The 20,238-nt window shown below is 38.7% G+C and overlaps 1 long non-coding RNA gene across 7 annotated transcripts in view; it reads right to left on the reverse strand.

Annotated features, from left to right (window-relative positions):
* The window catches only part of LOC112995290 (uncharacterized), a 209,553-nt gene that overhangs the window by 103,696 nt on the left and 85,619 nt on the right, over positions 1-20,238 (reverse strand). For all 7 annotated transcript variants that reach the window (XR_010388986.1, XR_010388989.1, XR_010388990.1 and 4 more), the window contains one exon: positions 17,013-17,081. This is a non-coding gene — a long non-coding RNA (uncharacterized LOC112995290). The remainder of the gene's footprint in view (positions 1-17,012; positions 17,082-20,238) is intronic.

Genomic DNA, 20,238 nt, shown 5'->3' on the forward strand with positions numbered 1-20,238 from the left:
GTTTCAATTTTTAATTTTGAAATATCATGTATTATTTTGAAATGAAATTATATTAAAGACAACATAAAAAAGAAAACAACCAAAAGTAGAGCAATCTGCACAGAATGAAGGCAAATATTCCCTTTTAGGTTAAACAATGTGTTTGGATCAACCTGAAACAATTTTTTCTTGACACTTTTTCATATTTCTGAGAGAAAAACACCATACAAGCTGTTCTGGTTTGCTGGTGCATGTGATTATTATCTCATATCTTGCCATGGGTGTCAGTGGTCCATCCCTTGTTTCTTTAAAAAAAGATCCCCCTGTCTCTATGATTCAGCAATTGAACTGAGATTTGATTATTTCTAATTGCAATGCAGCACCTCTGGCCAGTACAAAAGAAATCTGCAAAGCGGGCATGCGAATGCCATGGAAACACAATTTTTCTGAACCATGAAAAATACTGAGAGATCTCAGCTCTTCACAAGATTTGCAATTCTTCACAGTATCTTCACAATCCCTTAATATTAAATCTGACATTTAAAAAGGATACTACATGTTTTACATAATCTACATATAGGAGGCCTTTCCATCCACAACTGTAAAGCTCTGGGATAGATACTGCCAGATTTGCAGTAGTATACAGCAAGCCTGATGAACAGTTCAGATCCTGAAGGAAAGGACTTAAATAGAAAAGAACTTTACTAGGATGCTAGACAAACACTTCTGTTCTTGTGAAGACTATCTTTGTATCTTAGGGGTAATTCTGCAACACAGCAGCCAGAACAAAATTTTCATTGTATTTCCTCATCTCGCAAAGGGTTGTTAAACATTAACTGCCTTCTTTCTGCTTCTCCTTAAAAACCCTTGACTTGATTATTAAGTTGGTTTGATTGCACTCTACGTAAAAGCAAATGAAAGAGATGATGGAGAGTAGACATAGCAAAGGGTCCCTGCACAATGTCATGCCATCTTGAAGACATGAAAGATAATAAAGCATAGCAGCGTCCACACCTATTTTCAATAACAGATGTGTTCTGAGCTCACATTTCACCCATTTTTGCTGTTGCAAAGTTCCTTGGAGTTCTGTCATAGCGTTCTAAGCACTTAAGAAATTCAAAACCATATTGCTAAACTGCTAAAATGAGCCCAGGCAAGGGTGCCACAAGTTCAGTCAAAAGGCTGAACATATTAATCTTGCGTACAATGCATGTGAACTTGTGACTGCTTGCTGCATTTCCTATGTCCAGACTAAGATGAAGCATTAGAAGTGGAACCCCCCGCCCAGCTAATTTCCACAGTCAGAATATAGAAACTTCAAGCTCAAACACGTCAGCAGACTGCTGTTGATATTTTCATCAGCAGCCTACTTTCACGCACATTTGAAAGAGCCTGTGGTTTGTAAAGGGTCAGCATTATTCTGTAGATAGCCAGTGGTATTGTACAGTCAGTTCATTTCCTGCAGAACTCCTTTAATTTCTCACAACAAAAGCATTATTTGTCAAGAGCATCTATTACTTTATTTTTAAATTATAACAAATAGTCCCAGATGCACACAAACATCACATATAATTAAGATCACAGTCCCTTCTCCGTGATTTTCTGCAGCATATTGTACTGAAAAGAGATAGCTCTTTTTTAATAACTATAAAAAATACAGCACTGGTGTTCTGCTAAGGAAGTCTAACCCTCAGACTATGCACATACTCCTCACCTGTAAACACATATATCCCCATTGCAACATCTTGTCTTAAAGAAAATATGACTAGAATGTGCAGTAGCCAAGACCACTGATAATCACTTCAGTGACTGTCAGAGACTGGCTGTGGCTGGATCTACAGAGATGCTCAAAGAGCCTCAGAAGGCGAACAGAGCTTTTCCGCCCTCCTCACTTTCCACTCCTGTGTCGACCCAGCCTCAGGCTCACACACTGGAGAATATACCCATAGGAAGGCAAAAGCGCAGAATGTATTTCGGTAGGCAGAGTATAATTATCCAAAATGAACTGCAGCCAAGAAACTGGGCTGTAAAAAAGCCATACTGCTACGAAATCTCAGAATAAACACCAGTAAATAAGAAAAAAGCCCTGAGACTCTCCATAAATGTTAATTCCTGCAGCTCAGCACACTGGCCTGTGAAATGCCTCATTTAGAGCTTTCTCTTACTGTTATCAACACTATGTTTTAAAAGATATTGGAGCCTTGCTGATCTTAATTCAGTATTAAACTATCATTTTGTCCTATTTCAAACAAATACACTTCTCATTACAGTCATTACAGTATTTACATCTATTCTTTTATTTTTTTCTACAACCTAGATATCAAAGTAGGATATTCTATCCTGTCTTACTTTATTGCTTAATTATATTTAATTAATCTTCTCTTTCCTGACTTTCCCTCAATCCCAGTTTGCTTCCTTCCAAATTAGAGGTCCATTTAATTTAATAGATTTCATTCCTTAAATTTTCCTACTAATTGTCCCATATAATAAGGCTGTGGTCTCTTCTTTCCCCATAGTGTTACAGGAAGATCATACCTTAGGCTTAATGCTTTGGCATTAGTTAAGAGTGTGGCAGAGGATTTGGAGAAAAGGGGGAAGACAGCTTTCAGTGATGCTCCATTACAGTGCAATTTAAACTTTCGAGATAGAAATAATGAGTAGTAGTTCACTGGAGGTTATCCATAAACATAGTCTGAGCTATGGACTTTAAAGGAAATTCAAAATCATTTTTATAATAGACTGATCTGGAGGGTTCTTCAGTCTAGTCTGATCTCCACTATGTGAAGAATTTGAAAACAGTAATAGTCTGATAGAAGTGGAGCACTGCAGATACAAGTCTGCTTCATTGCAGGAGAATATCTTCCCTTTAGATTTTCTTAACATTTGGTATATCTGATGTTCATAATGCAGAAGAGGAAAAAGTGTCTGATGTGAGCTGGAGAGAGAGTGTGGTGGGGGTGTGCACTTGTTCTCATGCTGTTCTCCTCAAGTAACTATATTTGAATGTTTTCCCTCACTCTAAACAGAAAGATTTTCAAAACATGCAGCATTTTGGAATTAGAAATTTCCTGTTGAAAGTCAACAGAACGGCACTGAAAAGCAGCTTTTTCCCAGCATTTTTCATAGTATGCATGAACACTGGCTATTAGAAAAAATAATATGGGCCATTTAATGTAAGACTGGGCAGGCTTATTCAGCGCAGCACAGTCTGCTCTGCTAGCACTCACTTGAGCTGGGGTGCCATGGGTGCTGTGTCCGGTTCTGGATTCTGGCTGGCTGTTTGCAGCTGGAAACTTTCTGCTCCGGAATCGCCTATGAAGCTCACCTGGTATTAAAATCAGTAGTGAAGAAGCTATCAGAGATAGTGACGAGAGCCCAAGTATATATAGGTACTGTAAAAATGTAGCTCACAATTTACATTCACTTCAAAACATCCCGGCCATAACATCCTTGAGATTGCCGCTGGCAGGGAAAAGCCAAAATGTCACGGAGCACATCACGCTGAAGGCAACTGCAGAGAGCGGCAGAAGGACTGCAATCTAGGAGTTCAGTTTTAGAAGAAAAAAATTTGGACAAGGTTGTTTTGACAAGCCTGGCACAACTTCATTGACTCAGTCCCTGATCTTTTATTCTTCTCACTGCTTTCTGCAGACAGAAGTATTAGAAACATGAAGGCAGCAGCTAAAGAAGGCTCCCAAGACCATTCCTCTTAGATTAGACAGTTTATTTTTCTTTACCTATGTTTAGATGACATTGCTATACTATGATGGTGGAGAGAGATAACATCAAAGCTTATTATGTCTGAGTATTCTGGTAGCGTTTCAGCTACTGGATTTAATGCACAGTAATAATTTGTAAGGGATTGAGAGTCAGGTCAGGTACCTCCAAATGTAAATGCCTACAATTCTTCACAGCTAAAATAAAGTGCAGTCACAGCAGCAGAAATAGGACTGCACAGTTGTCACTCATGACAAGGATTGATTTAAATGCCACTCCTTCAGGGTTAGCATAGTTCTGGCCTCACGCTTTCTAGAGAAGTTGCTAATATATCATAACTGCTGAGAGAAAAATCATGATTCCAGGTGGGGGGGGTCACAGAAAAGGGATATTTTTCTCTGGTTCTTGCATGATTTTTTGCAGCTACATGTCAGAGGACAATCATAAATTTGCCGTCAATAACTAATAAAATCCACAATTAGGTTGAGCTGCTTTAAAAGACATCAGTACTAGAAAGCAGTGGAGGAGACGAATGGAGTACTATGCTATGGTCTAGAGTGACTTAGTTGTTCATATGGCAGCAAAATCCTTAAATATCTATGTGTTGTTCAGAACCGGGTAGAGTATTTGTGCCTTTTCTGGGCTTAAAATGTGAGCTTAAAATGTATTCCTTAGACTTTAAAAAGCCACAAAATAAATCCAAAAAAAGAATTTCCCTCATCGGAGATGGACTCAGATTTTTGCTATGGACTCTAACTTTTCCGAAGTAGAAACCTGGATGTGTTAGTATCATCTGGAGACAGTTCCCGATCTGCTTCACCTTGCTGCATGCTGAAACACTTTTTATCTGTTCTGCAGCACATGATGTGATCCTCCAAGTGCCACAGTAGCAACAGATATCTTGTGAAAAAGCTGATTCTGTGCAGAGTTTTAACACTTCACAATTTTATATCCTATCATGCAAGGTAAGCCATGCATGACGCATGCGGGAATGAGCAAAAAAGAAAGCAACGATTCCCCCCGTTCAGTTAATGGTAAGCATGGGTTTAAATTCCAGTTCAAATGCACAGTATTTACTTTGCTTTTCCACATCCCTTCTCCCAGCAATACTAAAAAGTGTTTATAGACAACTTAGTTTCACCATCTGGAGTTAGAGTGTGTTATGTAACGTCCAGATTTCACAGCGTTTTTTTATGATTACTCTGTCTCTGCAAAATTGTCATTATGACTTTGTAATGGCAAATAAGCCCAGTCCTATCAGAGTAGGAGGCAGTTTCGCTTATTTAATTTGTAGATCTGGAACTCAAACGTAGTAGGGTCACATACAGGTGAGGTGAGGAACGCAGTATCTGAAGGGCCCTGTCAAATAGCTTGTTGAATAACCGTCAGATAGATAAAGCACAAGAGAGAGAAAATCAAGTTACTTTGGTCTAACGATATTTCACAAAGGTATCATTCTACAGTTCTTCATCAGGAAGACAGAAGAGGGCCCTTGAAAAATGATAAAGACTGAAGAAAGCGTTTCAGTCTGAAAAAATTGCAAATACACAGTTTTTTAGGCACACATCCTCCAGCTCAAGACTGCAGAAAACTTTCCTTGTGGCTTCCTCATGTTTTCTGCTTGGTAAATCCTTCAAACTAAGAACTGCAACTTAACTACGAAGTGATAAACAAAAATTGTACCAGGTGTATACAAAAATTATCTCCTAAGAAACATACCAATTGTAAAAGGTATAAAAGTATTTGAATACATATGCAAGTATTACTATCTTGATTTTCCTTATTAGAACTGAGGCGCTGCAGAAACTGCACTGTCGAAGAGTGAGCTGCTTTCAGTATGAGCTTTCATTACGTGATTTTTTCCTGGGCATTTACATTTAAGAAAATGTTTAACTGCTGTCTCAGAGCATCTGAAAGGACAAAGGGGCCCAGATTAAAACTATAGAATGAAACACTGCTAAATCCGGGAGAAGTCTGAATCAGGATTTGGATCCCTGTTTTACAGCTGGTGCTTATTTAAATGCAGAAGAAAAAAAGAAACAAAACACTTACCCACATTCAGAGAGAACATAGGGAACAGTGTTAGAAGATGTTGGTTCCTTAAATGTGAGAAGCTCTCTAATCCAAGCTATATGCCCATCAAAGTACTGTAAATGTTATTAATCCAAAAGTTGGCAAAATATGTCAGTTTTTGGTTTTCATTTCAGACTTAACATGTAGATGGTATCTGACGAAATTCTCAAATCTTGGCCAACTTTTCAATGGAAGCTGATCAGCATGAGGACTGATTTGTGATTGTGCTTTGAAATGGCAGAGCATTTGCATTTTATTTCTTTGCTTTTGACATGGAAGCAGGTGAAGCTTAGTGCCTCTAACTGAACTTTATTCAGAAATTCTGTGGGTTTTGAGCCTGAGAGAAATGCCAAGCAATAGTTGCATGAGCTTTTGTGAGAACAAACATCATTTTCATATTAGTGGAAAGACATCACAACTGTTAATATATATAGCATATATATTATATAAAAATGTATCACAATATATCTGTTGGAATTTTCTGGTACTGTGAATTCATAATTGCCCTAAAACAAGGACATCTGCTGAGTTTATGCAAAAACATCAATTTTAAAATACCTTTGAAAATAATAATAATTTGTAATAAATAAAGCCATATGTCTATTCTCCCCTCGCTTCAGCAGAAATCTGGGATAGTGAACCACCTGGAAAGGACATTACTTCATGGCATTAAAAACACCACATACTACTGACAGAAGTAGGTCTATAAAATTTATTTATTCTATCTATTTAATGTGCAACTTACCTTTCATTGACCTCCCACAAATGTCATCTATATATTTCTTTAATACTGCACATTGCACATTAAGAATGTATAAACCAGTTAGCATAAAGTAAGAGACTTAAAGCTTGACTGGTTTATTGGCTGTTCTATTTGCTCAGGATTCAGCAGGTATTTTCCATATGTAGATTCTATGGTATAGCTTTATGGCAAAGAAAACAGCAGGGAAACAGATGCACAAGACAATTGCTGAGGCTGACCACCCACAATTTCTTCTCTCAAAAGTGTAGATACTTGTGCAAGTCTAGGCTGCATATGCAATTGTATGCTTACAGCTTTATAGACAGGAATTTCTCACTTAAGGTGGTTCTGGTCTTGCTAGTCCCCCGAACAACTCTGTCTGCAGGATACACACTTTCAAGTTTTCTGTGTCCAGTTCACTTTCAGTCTTCTTAGAAGAAAGAACCAAAAAACTGTCTTCAGCCTGTCGCAGAGTAAAGCTGTGGCAGAAAAGCCAAGAACTCTTGTTGCTTTTGCTGGCTGGGGAGGCAGGGCACGAAAGACTGCAATGAAAGCCTGGCAACTGCTGGAACTGCTGGGCCCTGGTCTGAATTTTGTCATTGAACTGACTTGGAAAGTCAGTGAACTTGAGGGAAATTATCTGTTTCTTTTCTCTACCCAGTACGTGTCTGTATAGAACGTGATGTTCCTGAGAGAGTCTCCCTCTGTGCGCATTTGCATGACAATGCCCAGCGTGGTGGGATTCTCATTCACTGGCTTTCTAGGTACTCCTAGACAATAGTAACACAGTAAGACAGAGTGAAACACTGCTATATACCTAATGCTATTTACCTACCTTTTGATAAAGACTTACTAGGTAAACTAAAGCTGGAATTTTTAATCTTAATGGTTTATTCTTCTAAAATAATTTACAAAATATAAAAAGCAGCTTGCAAAATATGAAGCTTTTTTTTGTCTCTTTGACTATTCATTCATTTGCAAAATTAAGTTGTTCATGATGAGTCATGCTCGGTGATTAGTGTGATTAAATTAGCTTTTTCTCTATGACAGTTCTGATCAGTGAGTTGAATTAGTACCTGTGTTTACTGCAAAGATTTTCTTTGATGCTATGTAATTATACTCCTGTGCTATTACAGTGGCATTAGTAATGAAGACTGTCCAGACAGAAATCAACCTTTGAAAAGCAACATCAAGCAGCAACAAAAAACAAAGTGACCTTTCCTGATTCCAGCTAAAATCAATGATTTCTCAGTGTGGTACTATTGGCTAGCTTCAGAAAATGACTCTTTCACTGAAGTGAATTTCTCTTCCATGTTACACATCACTTGCTTGATTAGCTTTTAAGTAACAGTACCAGAAGCCTTTGTCACTGGTTTCTTGTTTTATCTGCAATAGACACTTCTGATTTTCATTTTTCTGGCATTCCTGTCAGTTGCTGTGCCAGAAATGGGCAAGTTCACTACCTGTTCAACAAAAGCAGCAATAGCGTGGCTGTTCAAAAGTCTTAATGACTGTCAGTGGAACAAACTTTTCATTGCAACAAAGACATTGTGGTTAGAGTCTTGAAAGAATTTGAATAAGCTGAAAAAGATTTGGTTCATTTACGCTGCTCATTCTATTAGAAAAAAGTAATGTGGTTGATTGTAGAACTGCATCAAAAAAGGAACATACTAGTGAAAAGAAAATGTATCTGGCAATATCTGTAAGAAATCTCTAAGAAAATTTATTTTTAAGTAGCAGAAAAAAATATGAACTTATAAAGAGAAAACTAGCCCCCAAGAAAAGGTTTTCTATCCCCAGGTGGATTAATAATTGACATGTAGCAGCTTCCACAGTTGAACAGCCACTAAGCAGATGGATGGATATGATTATTCCCTCTCATATATTTACTAATGGAAAGTTCCCCGTACAAACATTAACATGGTATGAATTGCTTTATGCTCTTGAGATTTTCAGTTCCATAAATATTTTTGGCAGCTTTGCTTAGGAGAGATAATCCTCTGGCCTCTACTTTATTTCATGCTTTTGGATGGCATTTTGTACATTTCCCACAGAGCAGCACATTGGAATCACAAAATATAACTGCCGCCTCCTCTCTGACAACACAATTTGTGCTACTTTATTCTGTTGCTGAAGAAATGCGCTACACAAAAATTTCCGGACTTCATTTGTTTGTTCAGCATAAGCACAGGACTTCACATAATTATCTTGAGCTGATGAAGGGGCTCAGCACTTTAATAGAGCTAGTTTTTCTGCAGTGGGTTTTTATTCTCAAAGTGGGACAGCACAATTTGAACAAGTTACTTTGGGAACTTCAGAGAGCAAGACTGTTTCAACAGTGTTAAAGTACTGTTTGAAGTACAGACTACATCTATGCTTCTTTCTAAAAAGAACTGTAAGCTTCTTGGGATCAGATTCAAGTTCATAGCTGTAATTAAGAACAGTTACCTCTACCTATAAAAAATAACTATCAGCACAGATGCCTTCTATTCCAGCTTTTCCTTCATGCCAGAGCTTAAAAAAAACTGTCTCCATTTTAACAGACTGTCTCAAAAGACCTACTCTTGCACATGCTGCCAGTATTTTTCTAATGTTCTTGACAATTTGCACTACCTATTATACTAGATTATTCTGTGTAGATCTGCGTGCAGGTAAATGTTCTTCTCCAGTCATTTAATAGCACACACTTAAATTTCAATTGAAAAATCTATGCTAAGAGTATAAAAGAAATGACTTCCAGCTTTCAGATTGCTCTGCTGGAAACCCATACTGTTATGAGGAATCCTAGAGTTCTTGCAAAATTCCAAATTCTTTGGAATCCCCATTCCTAACACATGTATATTGTTGGCCAAAAAGGGAAAAGATAGAAGAGACAGAAATATTCTCCATTTCATTAATTAAAAAAAATTCAGACAGTGTTTGATTATCTGTAAAATTAATATGGATCTTACCAAACATGACAGTCTGTTATATCTTATAAAAAAAAATGTATGAATAACATTCCATTTGGTTTGCAATCTTGTTTTTTCCTCCATCCGGCAACAGTGCTGACCAGAATCCTGTCTCAGTTCTCTGGGTCTTCCTGCTACATTAATTTCTCTTTCAATTACCACTTTTTCTGAAATACTTCCTAAGCTATCAATTGCAACACTGAGAAAGGTTATAAAAATATAAGCGCTGTGTGCAAGGATAAATTCTACTCTGTCTTCCATAGGAACAGAAGAGCTGTTTTTCTTGGTCGTATCAGATATCCATCTAGTCAAATATCTTGTCTTTGAGAGTGGCCAGCACTCGATGAGCAGGAAGGACGGACACATAGAGCTCTTTCTCTTGGGGTGCATAAACCTCTCAGCCTCTACCAATCCATGATAAAAAGATCTCATGAGCTACAGATGGCACCTGGACAACAATCTTCATTTTTCCTTTAAAAGGCCACTTCCTTCAATTTGTCTTTGAAGGCCAATTTCTTACACTGTGGATCATCCTTGTCTCTCTCTTCCAGATTTTTTCCATTTGGTCCCACAGACAGAGACACATTAATGTATTTCTGAGCTATAAGGAATTGGCATGTAAAAATACCTAGGATTCTCCTAAAATTGCATGTGCAGTGTGTTCTCCTATTAAGCTAAGTGCATTTTCTTCTCTTACATGGCTACGGGCAGTGCATCACTGGGTTCACAAAGTGTGAATACTCTGAAGGGAGGAATCTTAAGTTTATTGTCTGAACAAGAGAAAGGCCCAGATTACACTGTGAATAATTTATATGTTTACAAATACCAGAATACAGAATGGGCCAAGATTTTTTCTTCCCTCCTTCCATCTTTCAGACAGCTTGTGATTCATGCCAAAAGGGGTTACTATTCCAGTATTGATTCAATTGCTTTTTTCCCTCTCATTCACTCCCCAGCTCAGTGTTCCCAAGAAATACACTGTTGAGGAAAGTTCATACCCTGGAAGTTCAACTTTTCATGTTTGGTGAAAGCAAATTGAGGCTATTAAAACGAAATGTCAAAATCATTTGCTTTTTAATGTTCTAACATGATTGGACATAAGGCTTCAGACAAAAAAACACTTCAAAGCTGGTAAGAAAACTTACTACATTATGAATGTAATAATCATGACTCAACAGCAGGTAGGGATTTGTTATGGTTATTGCTTACAAAGCAAGGAAATAAGAGTGAATCTGTGATCACAGGGAAGTCAAGTTGAGCTGCAGTAATTGGTAACTATATTGCAACACACAGGAAAATATGGCCAAACAAATATTCAGGGTCAATTTTGTTTATATGTTTATTTTACTGCTTTCAGTTTTTGTTGTTGTTGCAGTAAACTAGTAAGTTATCTGCATTGTGTTTGGCTGCTGTTGAGGTAAATGAGTATCTGAGAGAGATTTGTTGCTGTTGTTAGTTAAGCATTGTGTCCTTAAAGATAGAGCTTTTAAATTTTGTTCTTTGGGATCTCCGTCAGGCCCCCAACCAAGGCATTTTCAATTTCCACCTTGCCTCCATGTTTTTTGTTTTCTAATAAACTGTTTTTCAGATTTCAAATAACTACCTATCAGTCTGTGACTGCAACGATAAAAGCTTGATTTCCTTTAATGGTGCAAATAAACATATTTCATTCTCCTCTTCTTTGCTACTTAGTGCTGGTTTGGACTTCCCCATAACCTTGCACTCTTTACTCTTCTTACAGAGCATATGTCATTTCCAACGTTAGTGACTGGATGGAAAACCTGTCAGCCCCTATTTTTTCATAATACTTTAGAAAAAAAAGTTATTAAAGGTATTTATAAAAAATCTCTTTCATGCAGCCTCAAGTCCGTCTCTTTTCTCCCGCAGGTAAAATTTTAGGAGGAAAATTTTGTTTTCTGGTTTTCCTCTCATGTAGGGCATTGTCTGTGAGGTAATACTAGATCTAGCTATCCACTGTCTCAAATGTCTCAGATTCTTTCAGGATTGTCTCAAATTCTTTCAGGATTACAATCCCTTTCATTTCCTGCTTCTTAACGAATGGATTTTATATAACTGTTCATTAGTGTAATTGTTGTTGATTTTTATTTTTCACTTCATTATTTCTCCAGGAAAACTTCTGTTCTTTATGCCATTGTTATTCTCTTAGCAAAATAGTGCAAATTAGTAATCTCAGCATTTGGGAACACTCCGTTTGTATGTGAGCATAAATGAAAGTAAGAATCCTCTTTCTTCAGAGCTCTTGTTTTTGTTCATCTACAAACAGAGCTCAAGATGCCTGAGGATACCTTTAGGAGATGTTTAACTGACATCTGGAAATGTCAAAATCTTGCATCTTTATAAGCGGTCTCTTTGACAGCATAGTTCATGCCAGTAGGGTTCTGTGAGCCCTAATTTGCTAGAAATGGACTGAGACCAGGACAGCGTTGCTGTGCTGCTAACAAGTTCCAGTAACTACCAGCCTAAATGAGAGCTGAAATAACAGTCCTGAAGTGAATGACTCTAATGTTAATAACCTCAGTTATTCATTCCTTCCTAACTGATAGCCTTAGAAATAGCTCCTTTTAGAGTAGCTTCAGCATCATCAAGCAAGTGTGATAAAGAACCCCTCAGTTTCCCTAAAGGCTTGTTACATTTTTCCCACTTGTTTTTGATTTACATATCAGTCACAAAGAAGATGGGTGCTGATTTCCTGAACAATTTCTATGTAACTTGGGAAAAGCAAAAAGCATGGTAGAGCTGGAATAAAAGCAGACAGTTCAAAGCCTGAATATGAATAGCTGGGAGACCAATAAGACTAGGATATATAATAATCACTTTATGTTAAGAAATTTTTAAGCTTCTGTGACATTTCTTGTGCGGTCTGAAGTTCTAGCATTAGGCTCTAGTGGAGATGTTATTTGAGCAGCTGAAGCTGCTCAGAAGTCATGACTGTTTGCTCTTTGTCGATAAAGGGCACTCACAATACCATGAATTTTACATTGTTACCATTTCTCATATGGAGAAGGGGATTTAACAGTTTATGAACTGAATCAACTTATGTATTTCTAGTGAGGCTATTACAATAGCAGGAGGCAATAAACTTCTATTTTCTGCTGTTTGCTTTATTTCTATATCTCCTCTATTTTTTTCTCTACTAATCTCAGTTTCCACTAACTTATTCTTTTGTTATTTCTTCCGTGTCATTTACACATACTATGCTCTATGCGGTCATCTTTACTTGGGTATTACACTGCATCTGATTCCATGCCAAACCAGTTTTTAAAGCAGTGTGAAAAAGACTCTTCCTAATCAGCAACCTATTCCACTGCCTCAAAAAGATCAGACTCAATTGAGCAGGAATTGAAGAATGGAAAGAAAGGAGAGAAAGAATCAGTAAGCATATGTTCCACAAAGCTAAAATCCTTTGAAGTAACTAACCTTTATTAGGATGAGATATGTATCCAAAAGTCAAATATATTCTTGTTGAAAATATACATGGTGACTTTGTTAACCAGGATGTTAATCAAAATTAAAAGGTTAATTTCAAAGAACATACATATATTACAAGGGTATAGTTAACCTCCTTCTTGCTGATCACTGAGTAAAACATTACTTTTCAACACTGGAGTTTGGTATCAGACAGAAGATAATATCACAAAGGCAAAATACAGAAGGAACATTTGCCTTGTATGAACTTTACAGGATGTAATTATTACGGGATTCTTCTCTGTATTAGAACAGTGACAAAGAAGGGTGACAGTAAAACAGAAAACTGAAATACTGAATAATCATCTACCATCTACCTTTGTCAGAGTAACAAGCTTAGTGTAAGCACCAGCTATGTACAATACTGAGGTGCAGATCCATAGAAGCACTGATTGTTTAGGTCCTGGGAGAAGTGCAACAAATGGTTGCACCAGGGCAGAATACTTCAGATTTGATTACACACTCCTTGATCTCAGCGGTGAGCACTTACACACAAGAGGCGCCCCGCTGACTTCAAAGGGCTTTGCTGGGTGAGAAAGCATTCCCCCTTGGAGCAAAGTTATAGCAGTCAGTCAGAGCTCACCCAGGGCTCCCCTGCAATGCAAATGAGAGTGCTGACCCCAGGGCCCCTTGCGGCAGGAAAGCCCATTGGGTGGTGAGGAAGGGCAGGGCAGTTTCTACACAAGGACTGTAAGGCTATGGGGAGCTGAAGGTGCAGCAGAGGAGCTAGGATGGGTTTGAGGAGGTGACATTTCGGGTGGGAGACTGCAACAGATCACAAAGGGCTTCAGGGGTATGGCTATGGGACTGCAAGCAGTCAGTGAAGACATCAGCTTCTTGGAGCAAGGGAATGAGGGTAAGTGGGAGATACTGAAGTTTGGGGAGCTCGGAGGGGGATGAAGGTAAGGTTTCAGGGAACTGCGGATGGCTGGCAGGGTAAAGAGGTCTCATTCTCTCTTTTTTTCTGTTTTCTCCTGTTTCTCCCTCTCTCTGTAATTTTCATCATGCCTCTTTTCCCAGAATCCCCATATACTTTCCCACTTCCTTGGGCATGGAAGCAGCACTTCTCGCTCATCCCCTTTCTGGCACCCACCCCCATGCAGCCACACACCTCCACCCCCCCTCCTGCAAGTGGAGGCCCCCTTCAATCTGTTGTACTTTCTGGGCTGGAAGGAGGGGAAGGAACAAGGCTGGGCTGCCAAGTGATGAAGGCTGTCCCTGGAGACTGAGACTTTCTGCTGCCATCATCACTGAAGATAAAGCTGTGGCAGTAACACCTACTTATGCTGGGAAGAGCTAGTCATGGTGCAGTTGCTGTTGCCCCATCCTTTCGCCCCAGCTTTGGCAACAGCATCCAGAGAACAAGAGACCTTAGTCAGCAGGAGGTGGGGACTGGCATTGGGAAAGTCGGCGATCTGCCAACCGCTGAATCTAACTGTTAGTGAGTCATTAATGTCAACAGAAATCAATGGGGGTTACTCTAAACATGGGGTAAGCCTAAGGGTGGTAATACAAAAACCTGTCAATTCTAAATGATTTTTCTCTGTATGACGCTTGCACTTAATGGGTTGGATATAATTAACAATGCCTGGATATCTTCGACAGTTTTATTTCCTACACAGGAATGCATAACTCTAAGGAACCTTCTGGTCTTACTAAACACTATGCATTTCTTTGTTCTATGCTACAACCTCTCTGCTCAAGAAAGGTCCTTTCTGTCTGTGGAAAAGCATTTTGGTGTGCTTCAGAGAACTCTTCAGGGCCCAGACATTGAAAGGTATTTAGATGCTTAAAGATGGAATCCGGCACATAAGATATCAAAGCCCTTAACTCCCACTGATTCACCAATACATTTCGAAATGCCTTCCAGGTTACAAAGGCCAAATCCACAAAGGGACCTGTGAGTTAAGGTGTCTACTTTTAAAATGTGTTACTAAGAATTTTCAGAAATTTTGAGTAACTGCTTCCAAACTGTAGAGGTGCTTAAATTCTCCCAGTTTGCATCCACAATGACCCGTCAGTGTCTCTTGCTGGTTGGCATTCGCAAAATCCTGAGTGTGCCAAGTAGCTCCAGGTGTATAAACAAACTAGATCCCCAAGACGTGTTAGAATAGTCACTCTTAGACTGTACATTATGCAAACAAAAGAGAGGGATGAGAACCATCCACAATAGCACTTTGCTGAGGTAAACTAGTCTCTTTGGCATGTAGGAGACAACTGTTCAATCCCTTCTTCTACACAACTGGAAAAGATGTGGAAGTTGCATTTCTCATCACTAAGTGATAATTTCTCATCATTAAGTGAATATAGTAAGAATGTGTTCCAGACTGAGATGCTCTTTGGTTGAAGCTGTTCTACCATATGCAAAATATAGCAGATACTCATTTGGAAATACTTTGCTAGTTTGGTGTGGGGAGTACATTTGTGGGAAGCAGGAGAGATAGATATGGAAAACAATTAGAGGTGAGATCACAGCTGAGATCACCTATCTCCCAGGAAGGTCTAAGAACTGTCATTTTCCCCTTAGACTGGTTTATGAGTCTAACTTCAGTACCACCCCCAGAATTGAGAATCCTGGCTGGAGAGTGGTGCCTCCTTCCATGGTGAGGCTAGGAAAGTAGCTGGTCTTGGAGGGCTGACTATTCAGAATTTGTCCCACACCTCAAAATTTCTTCCTGATTTCTGCTTCTCTTGACACCTCCTGGAATTTTCTCCTAGGTGGCCAGTTTCCCTTGTGCATTATATGAGGCAGCCTTGGTATCTAATACAGGATAATGGTTCCTACAGGTCAGTACTCTGTTTAAAAGTTAGGCTCTGCAAAGACAGTTACTGAGTTTTCCAAATCCTTCTGAAGATTTAATCCCAAATGGCCAGCTTTAGCACTTCAGCTTCCTGAACTCCTGAGTGGAAAGTTTCTCAGGCCAATGAGCCTGGATGTACCTAGCCCTCTCCTAATTAAGAGGGGGAGCTGACTGTGCTGACACAGCTATGCTGAAACCCAGCCAATCTTCCTCCTGCCCTCTTCCAAAGAGTGAGCTGCACAGGATAGGAAACAGTGCCTTGTGGGGCACCTTGTGGGGTGGATTTATGGCTTTATCCACAATACCTGTGGGATTTGGCTATAACCTGTGGGGACTGATAAGCACTTAGCTACTGCAGCTAAGTTCAATAGAGATGATAAGCCCAATGGGGATGATGAATCAAAGTGTTTTGCCACCTACACTCATTGCTCAGCCTGTAAATAATGTAAGCTGAAATCAATATGCCAGGCAATGAACCATGCACATATGCACCACCCATTCAGTTGTCTCTGCTGTAGGAGCAGTGACCTCTGGCAGAGAGGAAGGTACCAGCCGCATACAGATAGCTGGGGAATGGTAACCTCTTAAATTGCTCTTAAACTGCTCTTAAACATGCATTTGGAAAGTTTATAAATCAGAATCCTTACATAAAAATTCTCTGCCATGAAAAACAGCAGCACATGCATAATAGAGTTTTTCCTGTATTGAAGACTGCTAAAGGCAGAGGGATTACCCACTCTTTACAGAGGGACAATCAAACCTTTAGACCTGCGCCTCAATGGAGTATGCTTAAAAAAGCACTGACAGTGGTCAGCATCAGGACCACTGAGTATGATGACAACTTATAGGCCATAATCCTCTCCACGGGATGCTGTTCAGTGTCACATGCCACAGGCCGGGCACAGATTTCTTGCAAGTCAACCAGCCTGCAGTTCTCCCTTCTCTCATCTTCACTCTTCTGTGTTTGAATAATTGAACTCTCTGCTTTGTAGTCCACTGAACAGCTTTATGTTATTTGGGCTACAGCAGAGGCCTGAATTCTGTCTGGATATGGAAATCTGCTCTGGAAACATTTCCAGAACAAGGTGCATTGTTTGAGGGGTGGACCTACCTAACTGCATTTTGACCTCACAAAATTTGAGTTTTCATAGGAATCAGAAACATTTCTCTGCACGCGAAGCAGACTTAGCTGCACCTATATTCATAAAAATGCGTTGTGAGGTCCTAAAATGATGTTCCTCAAAGCAGTTTAACATCTCTTACCAGGATGCAGTTGTCCTATGAGGACAGTGTTCAGTGATTCCTTAAGCTGTTGTCCCTACTGTTACAGCCCTGCAATAGAAGAGTGAACACAGTGTAAATCATATAGTTCAAGAAACAGAGGCATAGCATAACCCAATACAGGTGAATTACTAAATTATATTGTTATCATGCATAATTATTCCTGCTTTTTTTTTCTATTATTCCTTATTATCAGCTGTATTAATGTCTTGACTTCTTCTCCTGGTAAAGCAAGAACATGAATGCCCTTTGGGATAAGGTCCTAAGAAGACAATCTTTAACATGCTCCACACAACCTACAATGCTATCAGAGGTCTTGCTTTAGGAGCTGACTACCAGTCCAAGAAATCAGAAATCTCAGCACTTCAAAGCTTGCTTCACAGCAAGTGTTAAAAAGTGTGGATTTAAATGGCAGCTTGTAAAAAATCTACCTCTAAAAAAAAAATAAAAGTATTACTCATCAAGCAGCAGTTATATTATTTTCCAGCTACAGCATACTTTTCATACTCATAGAGCCAAATACACACAGAATAAAGACAGAATAAAGACAGAATATGTTTTTATATTTAATAAGTTATTCAATTTTTATGTTTGGGAAACTTGGATTCATTTATGTTGGCTGCATTTCATTTTATTTATAATTAATTCTAGTGTCAGACAACGATCACTCTTGATTTTGGTTGAAATTATTTCCTTTTTGATTTTTATCATATTTTTCTATAATCTTTTCTTAAAAGGCCAGCACTATCTCCTGACTTGTCCTTCTTGGTATCTAAAGCATTTTTGTAGTGAAGGATCTGTTACATGAAATATACACTCCATAAAGTAAAGCCAACAGGAGTTCACCCTGAATACAGGCTGCTAGATAAGCAGCTACAATGTTGTGCTTAACAGTTATTATTTATTTGTTTTTATTTTTTTGTGCAAAGATGAACCAAGCTATTTTCATTCTTCTGAGAGTCATTTTTATTGTGATTTGAATCATTCTTCTCAGACACCATGAAACGCAATAAAGACTTGTAGAATGTTGCCCAATTCAGGGGGATTATTTTGTCTCCATTTTTTAGATTTTGATCACCCCCACATAACAAAGAGATATAAAATATTGGCAAGAATCCCTATTTTCTGGTAGTTTGTAGAACATTTATTTCATGGACAATGCTAAAGGCATCCTGAAAGAAGAATCTGGGAAATGGCCCGGCTGAATATTTAACGCCTCTCAGACTGCACACAGGAGAGCCCCTATGCAGAGGAAGCTGAATGCAGTAGTAGACAACTGGCAGCTTTTCTGGAGTGTTGCACAGGGACTATTCTATACATAAAACGGTGTGCTGCTTACAATTTCTTATAATCCTGACACAGCACAGATTTAGTGAACTTCACTGACAACCTGTATCAACCAGTTCTTTCAGTTTTTCTGGCCTACACTGAGGTGCAATCTTTGCAGCATCTAAGAATATACTCTGCATTTTAATGCAAAAGCTGCACTTTGCAGTGCCAAAATTGTGCCATTGTGCCAAAATTGAAAGCTGCAGTGCAGTGCCAAAATTGTGCCATTTTCCATCCGTGGAGTTTTGCAAGCAGATGGCTTGCAAAATTTGTGCACTGACATATTTCAGATCTGTCTATTGTGTTGTAATAAACATGCCATAGCTGATACACAGATTATTAGAAATAAGTTGCTTCTACTGTGATACTAGTTCATCTAACTTTGAAGTTACTAGAAAGATCAATAGAAGATTGTTGATAGAAAGACTGTAGCTATATTATGATTTTGCTGCTTTTTTTTAAGTTGGTGTATAAGCTAAATTTTCAGTACAAGCTAAATTTTCATGCATTTCCAATTTAGCAGTAAAAAAATCTGTTCTATGTTTAAAGTCGGTAGACAAAAATGTCAGCACTGGCATGAATTCTGACTACGTAATTGAGTCTAATTTTGCAAAGTAAATAACTTCTTTCTGTGTCTTGCTCAGATTGTAACCTTCGAAAGATCTTGAATCAGGAAAGTACCTGAATTTAAAGGTTACAGTAAAGAAAGCCCTTTGCTGCATTTTAAGTAGCATTTTAAGTATCACGAACAGGAATACTTTCCCACAACTGGATTAAAACTACGATACACCGTATTGCCAGTTCCAAATCTTCAAAATCTGTATCTTTGGAAAAGTGTGAGACTGCTTTATTTACTTTATTCTTTAGGCTACACTTCTGAGGCAGCTTCAAACTTTTCTAGGAGAGCAGAAGAGCTCAAAATACACTCAAAATTGAAAACTGATATTCCTTTGCAATCTCTTGCTACTAGCATCTGAGACTTAAAGAGAAAATATTAACAGTTGTGGTATTTGCAATAATATTATGAGATTTGGCAAAGCTGGCTCTGCCTCTGTCAAAAGTTAGGTAACTTCCAACTTTTCAGATCTTAACTTTTTCCAGCAACCTAAAAGTAAAAATAACTGGAAAAATGATACAATCATTTCATGTGCATCCATCTATGCAACCTGTGTATCTCATTTTGTATATTTGCTTCTGAACACTGTCTACAATCACAGCTGGCTTGGCTAATGATCTTTTCTTACAGAACTACTTATTTTTTCCCTCCTATACCTACAAAAGCTATTTTTCAGATGCCTCTTTTCCTTCTTTTCCCAAGATCCATAGAGTATCTTACCTTATGAGGGAGGCAGATGAGTTGTAAAGAGGTACGTTATGTTACAGCTCATGTAAAACACTGTGCTGTTTGAAAAAGGCTCTATTTCTTCAGTCATTTAAAGATAAAGCAAGAATGATAAAAGAAACCTGTAGGAGAGGAGAGGATGAAAAGAAATCAAAGGAAGGAGCATGAGGATGACGGTACGATGGACATATATTGACAGACAGAGAAAATTGGGGCTTAGTGCTCATGCAGAGAGTAGAGAAGTGAAAATCAAGTTCAAACTGATTCTAAGCATAATATGGCTTTACTGATCTTTTCTTAGGTTTCAAGCTGGGATTGCCACTGTGGACTGAATCAAGATTAGGTAGGGAGTAGAGAGTTGTACAAAACACTGATTCCCTGCATGATTTACTGAGTCTGTGAGCAGCTGCTGTCTGGGGGCCGGCCAGCCACCTCCCCCCTGTAGTGTAGCCAAGGATGGAAACGGGTGTAGTCTCAACGGCTTCCTAATGCCATTACTGCTGGGAATGTAAAAGCTGGAGAACTCAGAAAATGCTG

Source organism: Dromaius novaehollandiae, chromosome 4 (assembly GCF_036370855.1).
Source record: "Dromaius novaehollandiae isolate bDroNov1 chromosome 4, bDroNov1.hap1, whole genome shotgun sequence".
Lineage (NCBI taxonomy): Eukaryota > Metazoa > Chordata > Aves > Casuariiformes > Dromaiidae > Dromaius > Dromaius novaehollandiae.